Source organism: Hyla sarda, chromosome 2 (assembly GCF_029499605.1).
Source record: "Hyla sarda isolate aHylSar1 chromosome 2, aHylSar1.hap1, whole genome shotgun sequence".
Classification (NCBI taxonomy): Eukaryota; Metazoa; Chordata; class Amphibia; order Anura; family Hylidae; genus Hyla; species Hyla sarda.
In genome coordinates this window covers 502,237,186-502,256,286 of record NC_079190.1, presented here as the reverse complement: position 1 = coordinate 502,256,286, position 19,101 = coordinate 502,237,186, and the positions used below count along the sequence as shown (strand labels likewise).

General features: G+C 45.1%; 1 long non-coding RNA gene and 1 pseudogene across 1 annotated transcript; both read right to left on the bottom strand.

Moving 5' to 3' along the window:
- The window catches only part of LOC130357215 (gastrula zinc finger protein XlCGF57.1-like), a 105,823-nt pseudogene that overhangs the window by 48,075 nt on the left and 38,647 nt on the right, over positions 1–19,101 (bottom strand).
- LOC130357240 (uncharacterized) lies at positions 335–1,377 on the bottom strand. Its single transcript, XR_008889149.1, has 3 exons — positions 1,293–1,377; positions 639–754; positions 335–473 (listed from the first exon to the last, which is right to left on the bottom strand). It is a non-coding gene; the product is annotated as an uncharacterized LOC130357240 (long non-coding RNA).

The following is a 19,101-nucleotide window of genomic DNA, read 5'->3' as shown; positions in this document are numbered from 1 at the left end:
AGAAAAAATATAAAATAGGGGAGTGACAGTGTAGTGTGAGATTAGTGTACGGAGTGTAAGATGGGATGAAAGAAGTGAATAGTATGAGTGAAAAACGTATATATGTGATTAAAAGGCCTGTGTAGAAGTGTGATGAGGTGATAAGAAGAAAGAGGGATTGTAATCATGCATAAAAAAAAAAAAACATAGGGTATAAGAAGTGGGAGTAAAAATATCGTATCAAGGAATATATAATTAATTGAAAATTAGTAATAAAATTAATAATAAATATAAAAAAAAGGTATTAAAAATATATGTAAAAGAATATATAGAGAGAGGATTGTGACCCTGGAAGTGTACATAAAAAAGTATGTTTTAAAATTGATAAGAGAAAGAGAGTCCCAACATGATTCCGGTGGTAAGGTCACTCCAACGATAGAAGGAGGCTAGAAGTAGTCACGTGATGGCCCTGGTTGGTAAGTCTCATAACACATCTAGATAGACAATCAGATAAAAAGGAATAAATTAATAAACAACAGTTAAAACAAAATGGAAGCTGCTAAAGAATCACTTAAAACCCATTAATTACACACACTAATAAAAATCCGAGCTCAGAAACCAACCAATACTCCTCACAAAAATGGGGCATAGCTGTTTACCTCATTTAAGCCGTGAGGTACAAGTGTGTCCAGCCTGAAGATCCATCGCGTTTCTCTTTGTGCAACCAATTTCTTCCATTGGCCACCTCTGATACCCACCGGGACGTGGTCGATACCTATGAATTTGAGGAGAGTGGCATCACTGTTATGTTTAAGTTTAAAGTGTCTTGGTAGGGTTTTCAAAGACTGAAGGTTTGTTTCATTGGCTGCCGCATTAATATCCAGGATATGCTCTCTGACCCGTCGGCGGAGCTCCCTGGTGGTCATGCCCACGTATAGCAATTCGCATGGGCATTGTGCAACATATACCACCCCTTTGGTTACACAGTTTATTTTCTGCCTAATTTCATATGACTTGGTACAGGATGAATTGCGAAACATATCAGTCCGTAATATATTACTACATGCAAGGCATTTACCACATGGGGAGCAGCCGTTTTTGGGGCCCTTGGAGCCAAATAAATATGGCTCCTCAGTCTCATAGTGGCTCCTCACCAGAAGGTCCTTCAAGTTTCTATTCCGTCTATATGCAATCGCTGGTCTCGAAGGTATCATACCATTTAGTGTCTCATCCACTTGTAGAACGGGCCAATGCTGTTCAAGTATCTGCCTAATCTCATGGCTACGAGAGTTATAATCTAAAATGCACCTCACCTGGTTGTCAGTTGTCTTGTTGGTCCTTGTTCTATGTAGGGATGACGCACGATCCGTTTTTTTCGCTCTCCAGTATGCCCTTTTAATGCTCCGATTGCTATAGCCCCTTTCACAGAATCTTTTCTCTAGATCACGGGCCTGCATTTCAAAGTCCTGTTCCGTGGAGCACAGGCGTCTTGCACGTAGGAATTGACCTATGGGAATATTTCTGATCAAATGTGTGGGGTGAGCAGAGCTGGCGTGTAGTACGGTATTAGCTGAAGTAGATTTACGATGTAGATTCGTCTGGATAAATCCATTGGCGTCCGCCTGTATCTGGATATCCAAAAACTCAATATTAGTTTTATTCACTTTATGCGTTAGATGAATGTTTAAGTTGTTGTTATTGAGGGCATCCATAAACTGTTCCAACTCGTCTAGTGTACCCTGCCAAATAAACAGGATATCATCAATGTATCTGCCCCATGACAGTACTTTTTCAGCCAAGGGGCAGGTATCCGACGTAAAAAGGGTCCTCTCCCACAACCCAAGGAACAAATTGGCATATGAGGGCGCACAAGCCGCCCCCATAGCCGTTCCCTGCAGTTGTAGGTAGAAGACCCCTTTAAAGATGAAAAAATTTCTCGTTAGAATGAAGGACAACAGTTCCAGGATTAAGGCACATAGGTCTCCCTCCAAATTGCTGGATTCCAGAAAAAATTTAGTGGCTGCTATACCGTCATTGTGTCTTATCGACGTGTATAGTGATTCTACATCACATGTCACAAGGTAGGAGTTATCATCTAATTGGACACCATCAAGTCTACGTAGAACATCATTTGAGTCCTTAATGTAGGAAGGTAACAGTTCGACTAGAGGCTTCAAGAAAAAGTCAATCCACTTACATATTGGTTCAGTCAGGGAGTTACACCCAGACACAATAGGTCTTCCAGGAGGTATCAGCGCGTTCTTATGGATCTTCGGCAATAGATATATTGTAGGGATGGTCGGGTACTGTATAATGATTCCTTGTTTCTGTTTCAAATGCAAGATGTTTTCCTCCACAGCATTGTCCAGAATATGAGCTAATTCCTGTTGATAAGACATCAGGGGGTTAAAAGTGAGTCGCTTATAGCAATTGGAATCACGTAGTTGTCTAAACATTTCCTTCTCGTACATATGAGATGGCCATAGGACAACATTACCCCCCTTGTCTGATGGTTTTATAACCACGTTTTTCAAAGCCCTCAGTTCTTGAACAGCCTTTCGCTGGGGGTATGTTAGATTGTCACTGGCTCTTGTTTCTGCCAGGCGTCTCAAGTCCCTAATTACCAATTTGATAAACATATCCACCTCAGGAACCAAAGTCGTAGGAGGGAAGGTGACACTCTTAGGTAAAAGGTAGCGCGGGTACTCACCTGTTCCTAGTTGTGGCATAGGATCCTGTTCATCCAGTAATGATTGTAAGTTTAAAATAGCCTCCTGTTCTACCGTGGAACCCAACAGGTTTTCAGTATTCAGATCAAAGTGTCTTGTGTGCAGTTTTTTGAGGATCAGGCGTCGTGCAAATAGTTGAATGTCTTTTACTGTACAGAAAAGATTAAAGTTAGCCTGAGGACAAAAAGATAAACCCAGGCTAAGCACAGATTCCTGTTCATTGGTTAAGGTCACATCTGTTAGGTTAATTACCTTAAGGGAAGGTCCAGGTGCCGGTGTGTCTCCTCTCTGTCTGGTAAAACGTCTTTCATTGGAGCGTTGGTTATATTCAGGTTTGCGTCGTGATTTCTTAAATTTATTGCGTTGGGAGCTAGATGAAGATGTACTTGAAGAGGCTCCAATCGAAGAAATAGAGGAGATTGAAGAGGTTCTTACCAGGTTCGTTTGGGGAGTCCTCCAGCGATACACCCGGTTTAGTTGGAGGTCTGTCAGATCCCTCTGGTATTTTTTCACCTTAACTATTTCGATTTTCTCCTCCCAGTCTTTAAACCAGGAGTCCACTTCTTGGTTCCATGTCGTCAATTCTTCTGTAGATAGATCTAGGCGGATCTTTCTAGATAGTTCCTCTATCTCAGTTTCCAGAGAGGTGAGTGTTTGTATATTATGACTTATGACCGTTCTTCTCTCTCAGCATCTCTTGGATTCATGTTTACTACTATATATGTATTCTTTTAAATTATTTTAAATGTCTTGTCATTTTTCATATTAATAAAGTATACTTTGTGTCAATTATGTCCTGTTTGACGCCTTTTTCTTTATGAATTATTCTAGATCGAGTGTTACTCAGATTCATGCCATCCTTTATACCTAAAGTTCCATCATTCCAAAATATTAATCAAGTTATATTCCTGCCAGTATTTTCTCCTCCTCCATCCTCCAATGAAGATAGTGCTCTTCATTGCCTAGATATCTCGAGATGTCTCCAGATCTATATAAGAAGATCTTTGGAGTTTAGGAAGGATGAAAATCTGCTAATTCTCTTTTCAGGACCCAAGAGAGGTCTTAAAGCTTCAAAGCCCTCCATCAGTAGATGGGTAAAAGATGCCATTCGTATTGCCATGGTATCCCAAGGTAAGGAGCCTCCTGAGTTTGTAAAAGCTCATTCCACCAGGTCTGTATCTACCTCCTTTGCGGAAAGGAGTCTTGTTCCCTTGGAACATATATGCAAAGCTGCTTCCTGGAGTTCACTCTCCACATTTATCACCCACTACAGACTTGACAGTAGATTGGCCGATTTCTCCTCATTTGGACGGACAGTATTATCTGCCGTCAGGCATGAGAGCCCTCCCTCATAGGGTTTCTGCTTGCCATTTCCCCATCTGTGCTACTGGTTAGGACGTAAGGGAATCGTTAATTTCTAACGATAATTTGTTTTCCCTTAGTCCTAACAGTAGCACAACTTTCCCTCCCTAGTTAAGTTATTTTCTTCTATTGTTTGCCTTTAGTTCTTCTTGTTACTACACAATGGGGCAGAGGATGACCCTCTTACTTACACAGGGTGTTGTGGGTGTGTCTTCACTGATTGTTTAATTAGGTTCAATAAAACTTCCATCTGTCCTAACCAGTTCGCGGGGGGTGGAATACCCCATCTGTGCTACTGTTAGGACTAAGGGAAAACAAATTATCGTTAGAAATTAACGATTATACAGAACCACAACACCCCTACTACCCTACACCCCCAACAAGGCTTTCCACATAGTGCTTCACCACACAAGCATCCCAGAGTTATTAATGCTTAAAGTGACAGTGGTCAGAATTGCAAAAAATGCTCTGGTCCTTAGGGTCAAATGGTCTTGGTCCCCAAGTGGTTAATATATTTCACTTTTATTCACGTGTATGACATGTGATCTTACACTGATGATGCTATATATATTATGAATATGTAGTAGCTATTATTATTATTTTTCACGGTTTTTGAATATTAATTCTTGTATTGCTTCTGATTTGTGTTTAGCACTGCATGGCACTTTATTTGCACGTACTTGCACTGTTTGGCACCCTGCATGTCACTTTAGCAATGCACATATTTTAATATTTTACTTTCATTTCCTTATTTTAATGTTTTGTATGCACTTATGCACTTTAGTGGTCCCCAATATGTGTTTTGGCATCTTAATTATATGTTCCAAGCCTGGTTATACTTACCTTATTACCATGTTATGTCCGTATCTTATTTCCTTCACTTAATATGGCCGCGTCGCGATCATGACAGGATGAGGGCATGCGCGCGATTCTCTCCTGTATCTCGCGATATGTTCCCTAACCCGGTCATTGCCGACTTGCGCCAATTACTCCTACAGCGTGAAGACGTGGTGGACGCACCATGTCTTCTATACGATGGACATGTGAAGTACTTAATGAGATGGCGAGCGGGGAACGGAACCTCTGAGCGGTTACAGCTGCAGGAGTGAGGAGACGTCTGGGCGTCACATTCTACAGACAGAAGTTTTAGCTGGAACAAGTCCTGGCGGTATGTACCATCTGAATTAGATAAGGAAAGACTATAGAGAAGACATCACCTGTAATCACTGATATCATTGTGTATTCTCCTCACTATAGAGAAGACGTCACCTGCAGTCACTGATATCATTGTACATTCTCCTCTCTATGTCCTATCAGAGCTGTAGTCGCTTGTCAGTTCTACAGTTAGGTCAGTGAAACTACAACTCCCAGCATAACCTTACCACTGCTCAAAGGGGTACTCTACTGGAAAAAAAACATTTTTTAATCAACTGGTGCTACAAAGTTAAACAGATTTGAAAATTACTTCTATTTAAAAATCTTAATCCTTCCAGTACTTATTAGCTGCTGTATAAGCGATTCACAGGAAGTTATTTTCTTTTTTAATTTCTTTTCTGTCTAACCACAGTGCTCTGTGCTGACACCTCTGTCCATGTCAAGAACTGTCCATAGTAGGAGCAAATCCCCATAGCAAACCTGCCCTGCTCTGGACAGTTCCTGACATGTACAGAGGTGTCAGCAAATAGCACTGTGGTCAGACTGGAAAGAACTACAAAACTTCCTGTGGAGCATACACCAGCTTATAAGTACTGTAAGGATTAAGATTTTAGATAGAACTAATTTAAAAATCTGTTTAACTTTCTGGCACCAGTTAATATAAAAAGTAAATATTTTCCAGTGGATTACCCCTTTAAGTAATTCTGGGAGCTGTATATTTAAATGGTGAAAACTTCTGTAACACTTTCCCATTCTGTGGCAACTGGTTTATCTGATTATTATACTGGAATTTCTCACAATGCGCTACAACAGTGGTGTCTGTCACAACAGGCTAAAAACTTACTGGGGGGAGGGGGTAGGTATAGGGGTGACACCATTTTCTACCGCACCAGGTGACACCAACCCTAGCAATGCCACTGAGGACATAGCACTGATTAGCATTATCAGTCATCTTCTGCTCTGGTCTGCTCGATCGCAGACCAGAGCAGAAGACCCCGGTGGACGGCAGGAGCCAGGTGAAGGGACCTCCGGCAGCCATGCTGGATGATCGGATCGCCGCAGGCGATCCGATCATCAATTTAAAGTACCGCGATGCTGCAGATGCTGTGATCTGTATTGATCACGGCATCTGAGGGGTTAATGGCGGACATCCGCGCTATCACGGATGTCCGCCATTACGGGCGGGTCCCTGGCTGGTATCAGCAGGGGGGACCTGCCGCGCATGACGCGAGCATCGCTCCGATGCTTGCGGTTATGCATAGGATGTAAATGTACGATCTGGTGTGTTAAGTACCAGCTCACAGGAAGTACATTTACATCCTGCGTCGTTAAGGGGTTAATGGCAGACATCAGAGTGATCGCTTCTTGTATTCTCAGGCTGTTCTTCTCATGTTCGTGTGTCTTTCCTCCAACACAAAAACACAATGATGGGTCAGTTTGGAGATTAGATTGTGAGCCCCTTTGGGGACAAGGACCAAAGGGAGTGATGACAATCTCTGCTTAGTGCTGTGGAATAAGTTGGAGCTGTATGAAAAAAACTAATTATTATTATTGTAAAGATCTATAGTGACAGGACAGTGCTGCCCCGGTCCGTTATATAGAGAGAGGATACTTTAAGTCTCTGCCTGTGAGTACTACATGTCACCATTATATCTATTAAAGGGGTACTCCGGTGGAAAACTAGTTTTTTAAATCAACTGGTGCCAGAAAGTTAAACAGATTTGGAAATTACTTCTATTTAAAAATCTTAATCCTTCCAGTACTTATCAGCTGCTGTATGCCCCAGAAAAGTTGTGTTTTTTTCCAGTCTGACCACAGTGCTCTCTGCTGACCCCTCTGTCCGTGTCAGGAACTGTCCAGAGTAGGAGCAAATCCCCAAAGCAAATCTATCCTGTTCTGGACAGTTCCGAAAATGGACAGAGGTGTCAGCAGAGAGCACTGTGGTCAGACAGAAAAGAAATTCAAAAAGAACTTCCTCTGTAGTATACAGCAGCTGATAAGTACTGAAAGGAATAAGATTTTTCAATTGAAATAATTTACAAATCTGTTTACCTTTCTGGCACAGTTGATTAAAAAATTATTGTTGGGGGGTGTGGCCTGCTGCACTGGAGATGAGACATGTGGTGTAGGAGCTCCCGCTGGGCTACCCGCAATTAGGTACTTTTAGTCGGCTATGGGGAGTCGGAATAGGGGCAAAAATAAAAAAAAGGCTTCTGTGACCACTAGAGGACAGCTGGGGACTATCACAGCCCTGTTCGCAGCCCAGAGACCGAAGAGCGACAAGAGCACTCATCCCCTCTGCCTGAGACCGCAGCCATTACAGAAAGTACCTGGAGCCTCGTTTTCGTCTCCGCCCGCTTCGTCCACCAGACGTGGGGAGATGGCGGCGAGCGCACCACAGCGAACGGCCCTGTCATCCCTGCCACCTACACAGGAGACCGGACTGTTGGAGATAGCAGCCCCACAGGACAAACAAGATCCCGCTCCCATGCGCGGCCCTCAGGAGGTATAGAGCGGCGCGACGCGTGGCTCCTGCACCATGACACAGTCCGGGACTTCTCCCAAGCGCTCGGAGGAGCTGAATAGCAACCGAGATCCCTCTGCTTCACAGGACGAAGGTAGGGAGCTGCCCAAGCATTGCTCTCCCCCACTTCTGAAGGACTGCTCTGCACCATTAACCCAGTCCACGTCAGCGAACTTGCAAGCCCCTACAGTGGCGGCCCTGCATGCTCAGACGGCCCTCTCCTCACAACCATTAACCCCTGATGCCTCGGGGACCTCACTTGCCCCTAGCTCTCCCGTGCATCTTACCTCACCATGTACTTCAGCCTGTAGTGTGGTGTCTTATGCTGCAGTAGCTGCTGCTGCACCTCATTCTGAAAAGAGACACAGGGCCCCAAATCCTACCAACCTGTCTACAGATCCTGTGCTGCCAGCTCATGGAAACACTGCCAGAGATCCTGCTTCAATCTACTATAAAACCCCAGGCCCCCCAGCCCAGGATATCACTGAATGGTCTGGAACTATGGCTTATGATGAGACAGAGGGATCACAGGGCTCTGCCTCAGACAGTGAGGCCCCGGAGTATTGGGGAGCGAGTCCCCATGCAAAAAAGACATTATTTAAAGCTCCTTCCAGGCTATATCTTCCAAACGTACCTAAGTCTGACCACTCATCCTCTGATGACACCTTAACAGACAGACGTCGTCCTTCTCGCCGCCATGGCGCACCAGAGTCTCCACGCGATAGATCTCGTTCACCTGTTGATAACTTTCTGCCTTCCCCAGAAGCGGCTACCAACACACTGAAACGCTTCCCTGAACTCCAAGCACTGTTGGCTCTATTACCTACTAAAAATGATATGAAGCTTCTAGCGACTGATCTCAAATCAGCATGGAGACGTGACCTCAAACCGGTCAAGGAGGAGGTAGCGCAATTGTCTGGCAGAGTAGCCGAACTAAAAAACTTTAAAACAGCCGTTTCCTCACAGATTCACTCCATGAATTAAGTCCTCACTATGCGCCAATCTACTAAGTCCCTCACTATGCGCCAATCCGCAATGATTGAACACATGGATGACATGGACAATAGAAATAGAAGAAACAATATCAGAATTAAAGGTCTCACTGAATCTGTCCTTCCGCAAGATATTGACAAAACCCTGCAGAAGCTTTTTAACGAAATCTTACAAAAACCCAGTGATTCTCCCTTGGAGCTAGACAGAGCTCACCGAGCGCTAAAGGCTAAAAATCCTGATCCGGCAAGACCTAGAGACATTATTTGCAGAGTAAACCATTACAACACCAAAGAAGAAATAATGCGCAAAGCGAGGGACCTACCACACCTGTCGTATAATGGCGCACCCATTTCGCTATACCCGGACTTGTCAATACGCACCCTTAAGTTGAGGGCCACTCTGAAACCTCTCCTCTCTATGCTAAAGAATGCTCAGATTATATACAAGTGGTGCTACCCCTTTGCCCTAATCGCACGCCATGGCCGCACAACTGCTACACTCCACAAACCAGAGGACCTGCCTGCATTCCTGGCCACTTTTAAACTGCCGCAGATCTCACTTCCTGAATGGGACAGCATGTTCCAGCCTGCAATGTGGCCGCGACAAAAGACTCCTGACAAGCAACAACAGCGACAAGATCGAGCTGCTCATCTCAAGACAGCACAACGTTTTCGCCAACAGGGACACAAGACCTGAATCCAAGATGGACTCTCCCTGGTTCCAGTTTTTCCTGACGGAGCACCCGTCATGCCGGGTCTTGTTTTTTCCTATTTTTTTTTTTCCTTAATAACTGCTGCTCCTCTTATGCTTAAATGTTAGAGGGCTCCGTGCCCATATTGATAATTTTCGCCCCTATTATTCGGTTATCTACCATTCTATTAGCCATTAACTCCACTTCCTTCCACCTCATCTCTTAAATAATGGGAGTATATTTATTCCCCGGTCGACCCCACTATAGTGCCTACCATTCTGTTAGTTTCCTTTTTTTGGTCAATTCGTTCTTCTTTATACCTAGGCCATGGAAACTATGTTATTCAACAGATTATGTTAGCCCGTTTCACTACACTGCCCGACCTCTGTGTAATTGCTGATGATGCTTTCGTGTCCTGTCCCTAGTGTGACAGCCTCGTATACCCCCACTAGAGTGTTGATAGGACTGGTGCCTATCCTACTTACGGCCCTTATGGCCCTCCTCTTTAGACCCCTTGCATCCCCCACTGTAGGGTTGCTTGCTTGTCTTTCTTTTCATATCCTATGTGTGTCAATCCGGTTTTCTTCTTTCCCCTTTTCTAGGATCTACCTCTACCTTGAACCCTCACCCGGCGGTCGGGTCAGTGAATTCCCCCACGGCATGGCAGGTAAGCAGACTTCCACACCACATGTATCTCATGGCAGCTAACATTAAAATATCATCCCTGAATGTTCAGGGTTTCAAGACCCCAGAAAAGCGTGCCCAACTCCTTTATATGTTCACTAAACAAAGGACACAAATCTTAACCCTTCAAGAGACCCACTTCAAAACTGATTGCATCCCGACCCTGCCCTCCAAATATTACAATCAATGGCTGCATAGCCACAACCCTGAAGCGAGGTCTAAAGGAGTCTCCCTAGCATTTCACAGGTCACTTCCTGTCACTATCATCTCCCACCGAGCGGACCCTAATGCCCGTTACTTGTTTGCTAATTGTGAGATTGCGGGCAGTCCTGTCACAATCGCCTCCCTATATGCACCTAATAGAGATCAGGTAAGCTTCCTGTTACACACTCTCAATGCCCTGGCTGACTATGCCACGGGCCCCATACTCCTTAGTGGGGACTTAACCTCCCAATGTTCCCCAAAGTCGACACTTCCTCGGGCACCTCTGCCATTTTCCACAAAGGTTTGCGGGCCATACGAAAGAGATTACACACCCTACAACTTACTGACACGTGGAGAGCATTTCATCCACAGGAACGTGACTTTACGTTCTATTCCTCACCAAGGCAATCATATAGTCGCATAGACTATATCTTTTGTCCGCACTTTCTGTTACCTACAATAACACACACAGATATTGGCCTGAGGCTTCTGTCGGACCACGCACCGATCTGCTGCTCGCTGACGCTCCCCTCGCTGTCGAGGCCTCAATCATCTTGGAAACTAAACGAATCACTCCTGCGAGATGCTGTGTGCTTACAGGATCTCAAAGACACTACTGCAAACTTCATTTCTGATCACTCCTCTGACCCCACTGCTCCCATGCTAAAATGGGAAACGTTGAAGTGCGTACTGCGGGGCATTCTGATTAAACACGGCTCTCGCCTGAAGAGGGAGGCGTCGGCGACACTGGAGAGCTTGCGTGTCCGTTTATGTACACTAGAAACACAGCACAAACACTCCAAGACACTGTGATGAGGGAGCTCATTCAAGTGCGCAGCGAATTATTGAACCTTCTCTCCTCCAAACATAAGCATTATAAACAAATTACTGGCTGTCTTTTTTATGAGTGGGGGAACAAGGCAGGAAGACTGCTGGCTAATGCTCTTAGAGAAAAGCGGTCGTCCCTATTTGTTCCCTCAATCAAAACGTCTTCTACCACTCTCAGTTCATTGACACCGGACATACTTGAGGCCTTCCGACAATATTATATCTCCCTATACAACCTTCCGCCCCCGACCCAACTAGATTCCTCGGGTCCAGAGCCCATCTCCCTTATCCAATACATCGCTCATATGGCGCTACCACGGCTTGACCCGTTGGTGACCCAAGATTTGGAGGCTCCGTTCACTCCGGTGGAATTGGAAGTTGCCATATCCTCGTTGCCTTTGGGTATGAGCCTGGGCCCAGATGGCTACACGGCAAAATTTTACAAAGAATTGCAACCTAATATCTCACCTATCCTATTGGAGGCTTTCAATGACATCTCGGTGAACGCTGCCCCGCCCCCTTTCTTCCTCCGTGCTTACATCACAGTACTACCCAAGAGCAGTAAAGACCCGCTGCTGTGCCCCAGTTACCGCCCCATTTCCCTAATCAATTCGGACGCCAAGTTATTTGCCAAACTAATCGCTAATAGGCTTTCAACTCACATGGAGTCTCTTGTCCACCCCGATCAGGTTGGTTTTATTAAGGGCAGAGAGGCGAGAGACAACACTTCGCACGTTTTCAGCAGTGCATCTGGCTAAGCAGAACAACCTCCCTCTATTCCTACTCTCCCTTGATGCCGAAAAGGCCTTTGACCGGGTGGACTGGAGCTTCAGGTCGGCTACCCTAACTCAACTGGGTATGGGTGACACTATGCTGTCGCAAATAATGGCCCTTTACTCACAACCACAGGCCCAAATCTGGATAAACGGTTGTCTGTCCCACCCCTTTGACATTCGGAATGGTACACGCCAGGGTTGCCCCCTGTCTCCTTTATTATACGTGCTCTGTATGGAACACCTTCTAGTGGACATCAGACAAAATCCTGACATCAGGGGGCTGGCCCTGGCGTCCCGCCATTTCAAGTGTTCCGCATTCGCGGACGACCTGCTCCTCTATCTCTCGTCTCCCATAATATCCCTCCCGTCACTCATGGCCACAATAAAAAGATTTTCACAGTTTAGCAACTATAAACTAAATCCATCCAAGTGTGAGGCCCTGAACCTCACACTCCCGGCCTCATTGGTGGGACATTTACAATCCACTTACCCTTTTAAGTGGCAACACTCTTCTCTCACATATCTAGGTGTACAAGTACCGACAGACCTATCAATGACATACAGACTTAACTTCCCACCCCTTCTGGAATCTTTGAAACTGGACCTGAAGCGGTGGGAAAAAAAAAGACTTCTCTTGGATTGGCAGGGTCAACATCATGAAAATGAACATTCTACCCAGACTCCTGTATCTATTCTCCTGCATACCCATACACCTGCCTAGAACCTTCTTCAGAGAGCTCTCTTCTGTGCAGTCGACATTTGTGTGGTCCAATAAACACCCTAGAATAGCAAGACACGTTCTCATTAGAAGAAAATGTGATGGTGGTTTAGCACTACCTGATTATCTCTCATACTATTTAGCTGCGATATTGACCAGGGTACTGGACTGTTGTCAGCATAGGGCTACTAAGCAATGGGTGATGTTGGAGAGTGAGATAGCGGGAGGTGACTTGAAGGCATTCTGGTGGAGACCGTCCTTGGGACGTCCCACAACAAACCCGCCCGCCCTCCCTCCGGTGCTCTCGTCAATTCATCGCTCCCGTAAAACTTACCTGTCCAAACTCGGCCTCTTTCCCAGTGACGGCCCATTGACCCCCTTAATCGGTAACCCTACCTTCCCTCCGGCCCAGCGGGCGACACGGTTCCTGGAACACTCCAGCTTGCAAGGCACCACCTTCCTGGACTTAAAGCGCCACACTTCTTTACTGCCCATAGAAGAGATTGTGGCGGACACCTCACCGACCCCGACACATAGGTTCCAATATACGCAACTAACCCACTACTTTAGATGCATGAAGACCAAACATACAATCACAACAGACAGCTGACCAGATTTGAAGCGCTATGTGCTTCTACCCGCCCCATTGCGAGATCAATCAGTCTCCTTTACTTTATCATTCTACACGCTGTGACTACTCTTCCCTTCAAAGCTGGCTGGGAGAGGGAGCTGGGCCGTCAGATTCCGGAAGACCGGTGGCGCAGAGCCATCACAAACTGTCATAAAAATTCCATATCCTGCAAACTCCAGGAGACGAATTATAAAATCCTGACCCGATGGTATAGAGTACCTACCTTGTTTTTTACCTATTACCCGGGAGTCTCAGATGCGTGCTGGCGCTGCACCGCGGATAAGGGAAACATGACCCATGTATGGCTGACGTGCCCTGTTCTCTCCGACTATTGGAAAGATGTCATTAGTGTCATCACTCATATCACCTCGATACCCTTAGACCTCACTCCTGACATAACCCTATTATCCATACTACCTACTAACATCCCCAAAACCACATCACGCCTGATTTCTTTTTTACTTATGGCAGCCCGATCCATAATTCCTAGATTGTGGAAATCTACGGTCCCCCCGACCGTCTCATCTTGGCTCAAGGAAGGGTCCCACATTCACAGGATGGAGGAGCTCACTGCTGATTTGCCGACCAAGTTTCTCAGTACACAGCCATATGGCAGCCCTGGGCAACCTTCCTTAATTCACAGGAGTTCTCCACCATGCATCTCCACACTCAGTAGCTCCCCCAGTCCACTGACTCTTCATAGGCCGTATCAACCCCACATCATACTGATTCCAACCCTGCAGCTAAATGTCCTTTGTTGCCTGTCTGATACATGACCACATAGCAGCCGTGATGGGAACAGTAGCCGACCCGACCTAAGGGGTAAGTCGCTCCAAAATTCTAATGATCCTACTACTCTCCCTTCTCTCCCCCTTATCCTACGCTCACCCTCTTGTGTCTACCTGCCCTTCCCTCTTACTCTTTCTCTTTCGGTTTCCCTCCTTCTCTATTATTGTTTTTTTATTTTTTAGATCACCGGATGACCATCTGACCAGGACCCCCTCCACCGCGGTCCATGCTTTCTTCACTTCTACCTTGACAGGCAGTCGCTGTCCGGTTTCTCATCATATGAACACCCAGTGCGAACAGAGATGTGCTGACACTCACTGGATTTTATGTGTAGGTTACAGGGCTCTCTCGGACGCATGTTCTAACAGCATAGGATACTGACCTATAGCACTGACACCCACATAGCCAGTAGACAGTGAAGAGCATACTATAACGATATGATAAACTAGATGGTCATCTTGTGCATCGTCTTGTTACAATAGCTGTATTGTTTATAGTGTTTACCCTCATTTGCCCGATATGCTATTGCGATTTTTACAGTTGTAATCTGTTGAACAAAACAATTTTTGAATATGAAAAAAAATAATTGTTTTCCACCAGAGTACCCCTTTAACTGCTGAGGTAAAGAATGTGACACAATCCTGGGTCATTTAAGCCCCACCTTTGAAATAGCCCCCCCTCCCCACCTGTAGACAGGCTCCACCCTTTCTGGGACTATTACAAACATTGGTTGATATTGTTGTTATTTTTTGATAAAACACATGTCCAGAAAAGTCATGTCCCACAGGATGTCTCTTCTGTTCTGTGTAAAGAATAATGTCTGAATTCTCCAGATACAAAAAGAATAGAAGAAACAAAGAGAAGTCTTCATACTTTATTCTCACATAGAAGAACTTTGGGATACAGTCCATTTAGTCCAAACCCAGTTGGATGTGGAAATAGCAGAAATGGTTTTCAGTATTGTAGCCGGGCATTTCTAGTGTCTCTATAATGGTGATCTCCCCCCTGATCTTCAGATTGGGGGTGGAAGGACACAAGTCCCTGCTGGGCAGTACAGTTACTGAGGCGAGCATGTGACGTCCAGCGGGTTTCCTACACACATCCAATGGAATTAATAGGACTCGTGCACAGATTGGTCATCTCCATGTCCTATCTGACCATCAGACAGGAGAAGAACATTCCAGAGACACTATAACTTAGAAGACGTCCTGAAACATCAGGTCGTACAATGTGCACCAGACACATTTCCTACATTCTGAACATTCCAATGACTTCTCTCCTCAGTCAGCTCTCACATCTTCCACAACACCAGATTTCTGGATAAAACATTTACAGGATACTGCACAGGACTATTGATTCTCCCTGTGTGAGTTCTCAGATGTTTCACAAACCTTTCCCACATACATAGACTGAGACGATGAACAAGATTTTATTTCAGACAAAAATATTTTACACATTTTTAACATGAAAATAACTTCTCCTCTGTCTGAGTTCTTAGATGATCCACAGATTTGATATTTGGTAACACATTATCCACATACTATATATGACAATGGCTTCTCTCCTGTGTGACTTCTCAGATGTCCCTCAAGATTTTTCTTATTAATAAAACACTTTGCACATTCAGGACATGAAAATGGTTTCTCTCCTATGTGAATCATCTGATGTTTAAAAACATGTGATTTCAGCCTAAAACATTTCCACATTCCAAGCATGAAAATGGCTTCTCTCCTGTGTGAGTTCTCTGATGAATAACAAGATGTGATTTCGTAGTAAAACAGTTACTACATTCCAAGCACAAAAAATGGCTTCTCTCCTGTGTGAGTTCTCATATGATGTAAAAGATTTGCTTTCTGTGTAAAACACTTCATACATTCTGGACATGAAAATGGTTTCTCTCCTGTGTGAATTCTCATATGATCCACAAGACTTGATTTACGACTGAAACACTTCACACATTCCGGACATGAAAATGGTTTCTCCCCTGTGTGAGTTTTTATATGTTCCACAAGACTTGATTTACAACTAAAACACTTCACACATTCTGGACATGAAAATGGCTTCTCTCCTGTGTGAGTTCTCAAATGTTTTTTAAGACTTGATTTACGACTAAAACACTTCACACATTCTGGACATGAAAATGGCTTCTCTCCTGTGTGAGTTCTCAAATGTTTTTTAAGACTTGATTTACGACTAAAACACTTCACACATTCTGGACATGAAAATGGCTTCTCTCCTGTGTGAGTTCTCAAATGTTTTTTAAGACTTGATTTACGACTAAAACACTTCACACATTCTGGACATGAAAATAATTTCTCTCCTGTGTGAGTTCTCATATGTTCCACAAGACTTGATTTTTTACTAAAACTTTTCACACATTCCGGACATGAAAACGGCTTCTCTCCTGTGTGAGATCAATGTAAAAATGAAAACAATTAGTAAAACACAATACAGTCAACATATTTAGATCCAAGGATCACTTATTTCTAGGTACTTACAGAATATAAAGAAAACAAACTTTTCCGGTATCTTTCTTATACAAGGGGGTGTGAATCTCAGGCTCCGGGGGGTGAATCTTATGGAGATTTACATTGACCTCACATTCACACCCCCTGAGATTATGATTCACACCCCTTCTAAATAAACTTATTGCCCGGTTGGTATTTGAAGGGAATGTGCAGATTTATGGTCATATAATAAAATCTCTATGGGGGACATTTATCAAAGGATTTAGAGCTCTTTTTTTTGCTTACAAAAGACGCACAGAAAGTCGCATTAGCACTTTTTTGTGCGACCTTTGGCTGTAAGCAAAAAGCTACAAAAGAGCGTACGAAAGTACATTTTATTTTTTACTTTGCAGTGGTCAGGGATTCATCAAGTGCGAAAGTCGCACAAACAGTGGCAAGCCCTCCAAAACAGCGTAAATGTAAGCCAGCCCGGAGCTGACGTACAAAACGGCTTTGGAGAGCAAATTTTTATATTTTCTGCTGGCAGCCGTGATCACGGCTCCAGCGGGAAATATGATATCATATGTTAAAAGGAGCCCGGGCTGGCATCACTCTGCATCCGCCCGGGCTCCGTCTGATTCTAACCCCGCTGCCCTAACGTAATGATGGGGACACTGATTTACATCCCCCCTTGTCTCCCACCCGCCCGTCGCACATCTCCTGCCCGCTACCTGTTGCAAAACTACAACTCCCAGCATGCCCTTACAGTGAGGGCATGCTTTGAGTTGTAGTCTTGTAGCAGGTGGGAGATGTGCGATGGGCGGGTGGGAGACAAGGGAGGATGTAAATCAGTGTCCCCGTCATTACGATAGGGCAGCGGGGTTAGAATCTGACGGAGCCCGGGCGGATGCAGAGTGATGCCAGCCCGGGCTCCTTTTAACATAGCACAGAGCTGCAGAGTTTCTATATCACCAACTGTAATTTCATATTTCAGGGTCCAGTGATTGACTGGAACTGAGCAGCCAATCACAGGACCCGACGGGAAATTTGATGTGACAGTAGGGCCTAAAAACTCTGCGGCTCCGCTATATGTTAAAAGGAGCCCAGGCTGGCATCACTGCAGCCGCCCGGGACTCCCGCAACCAGGCGGGGAGATGTGTAGGAGCCATCCTTGCCCTCCCTCAGCACTGCGGTACATGCTGGGAGATGGCAGGGATAGCTCCTGCACATGTCCCGGGCGGCTGCAGAGTTATGTCAGCCCGGGCTACTTACCACGGCACTGCAGACTTTGCTGCAATTTCAAATTTCCAGCCGGGTTCTGTGTCATGGGACCCGGCCGGAAATATGAAATTACAGTGATTTTCTTATCACCCCCACAGCCAGGGAGCGGAGCGTCCCTGGATTGCATGACTACAACTCCCAGCATGCCCATGCTGGGAGTTGTAGGTCGGGTGACAAGCTTGTCACCCGTCCCCTGCCGCACAACTACAACTCACAGCATGTCCTTACTGTAAGGCCATGCTGGGGTTGTAGGGGGCGGGGGCAGGTGACAAGCTTGTCACCTGCCCCCCACCCCCCTACAACCCCCAGCATGGCCTTACAGTAAGGACATGCTAGGTGTTGTAGTTGTGCGGCAGGGGGCGTGTAACAAGCTTGTCACCTTTCCCCTCCTACAACACCCAGCATGTCCTTACTGTAAAGTCATGCTGGGAGTTGTAGTTGTACGGCACGGAAGATGCATTGGCGGTAGACAATAAATGTATTGACCTATTTTTCTTTTCTTTTTTGTTTTTTTCTTCTCATTTCAGATCCATGTATCCTGTGGACTACTTCGGATTCGGTGGACTGCGTCGATAACCAGTGTTTTTTTTTCCCTTTCTGTTTAATGTTAATAAAATGGTTTACAAGGGCGTGTGGGGGGAATGTTTTTTTGAAATAATTTTTTTTTTAAACGTGTTGTGTTTTTTAAAATTTACTTTACAGGATTAGTAGTGGAAGCTCTGTCTAATAGACGGAGTCCATTACTAAGCCTGGTCTTAGCGTTAGCCCCAAAAGCAGCTAGTGCTAACCCCCAATTATTACCCCGGTACCCACCATCACAGGGGTGACGGGAAGAGCTGGTACCAATAGCTGGGGAGGACCAGTAACAATGGTAACGTCAGGCTGTTGCTGCTTGGTTGGTATCTGGCTGAAAATAAAAATAGGGGGAACATATGTGTTTTTTTTTTTATATTTAATTATTTATGCAAAAAAAAAAGCATAAGGTTCTCCCTATTTTATTCTCAGCCAAATACCAACCAAGCAGCAACAGCCTGATGTTACCAGGTTGGGCTAGGGCCATTGTTACTGGCCCTCCCCAGCCTAAATAAAGCTAGTCTGTTACCGCTTGGGCCCAGGAGCGCCATTTTTGACACTCCGGGCCTGTTGGTACAGACTCCTCCGGGCACCCTTGTGGTGGTGAGTGTTGGGGTAATGGGGTTAGCGCTAGCTGTTTATGTGGCTAACACTAAGCCCCGGCTTAGTAATGAACTCCGCCTATAAGACAGCTTCCACTACTAAGCCTGTCAAGTAAATAAAATTAAAAAAACAAC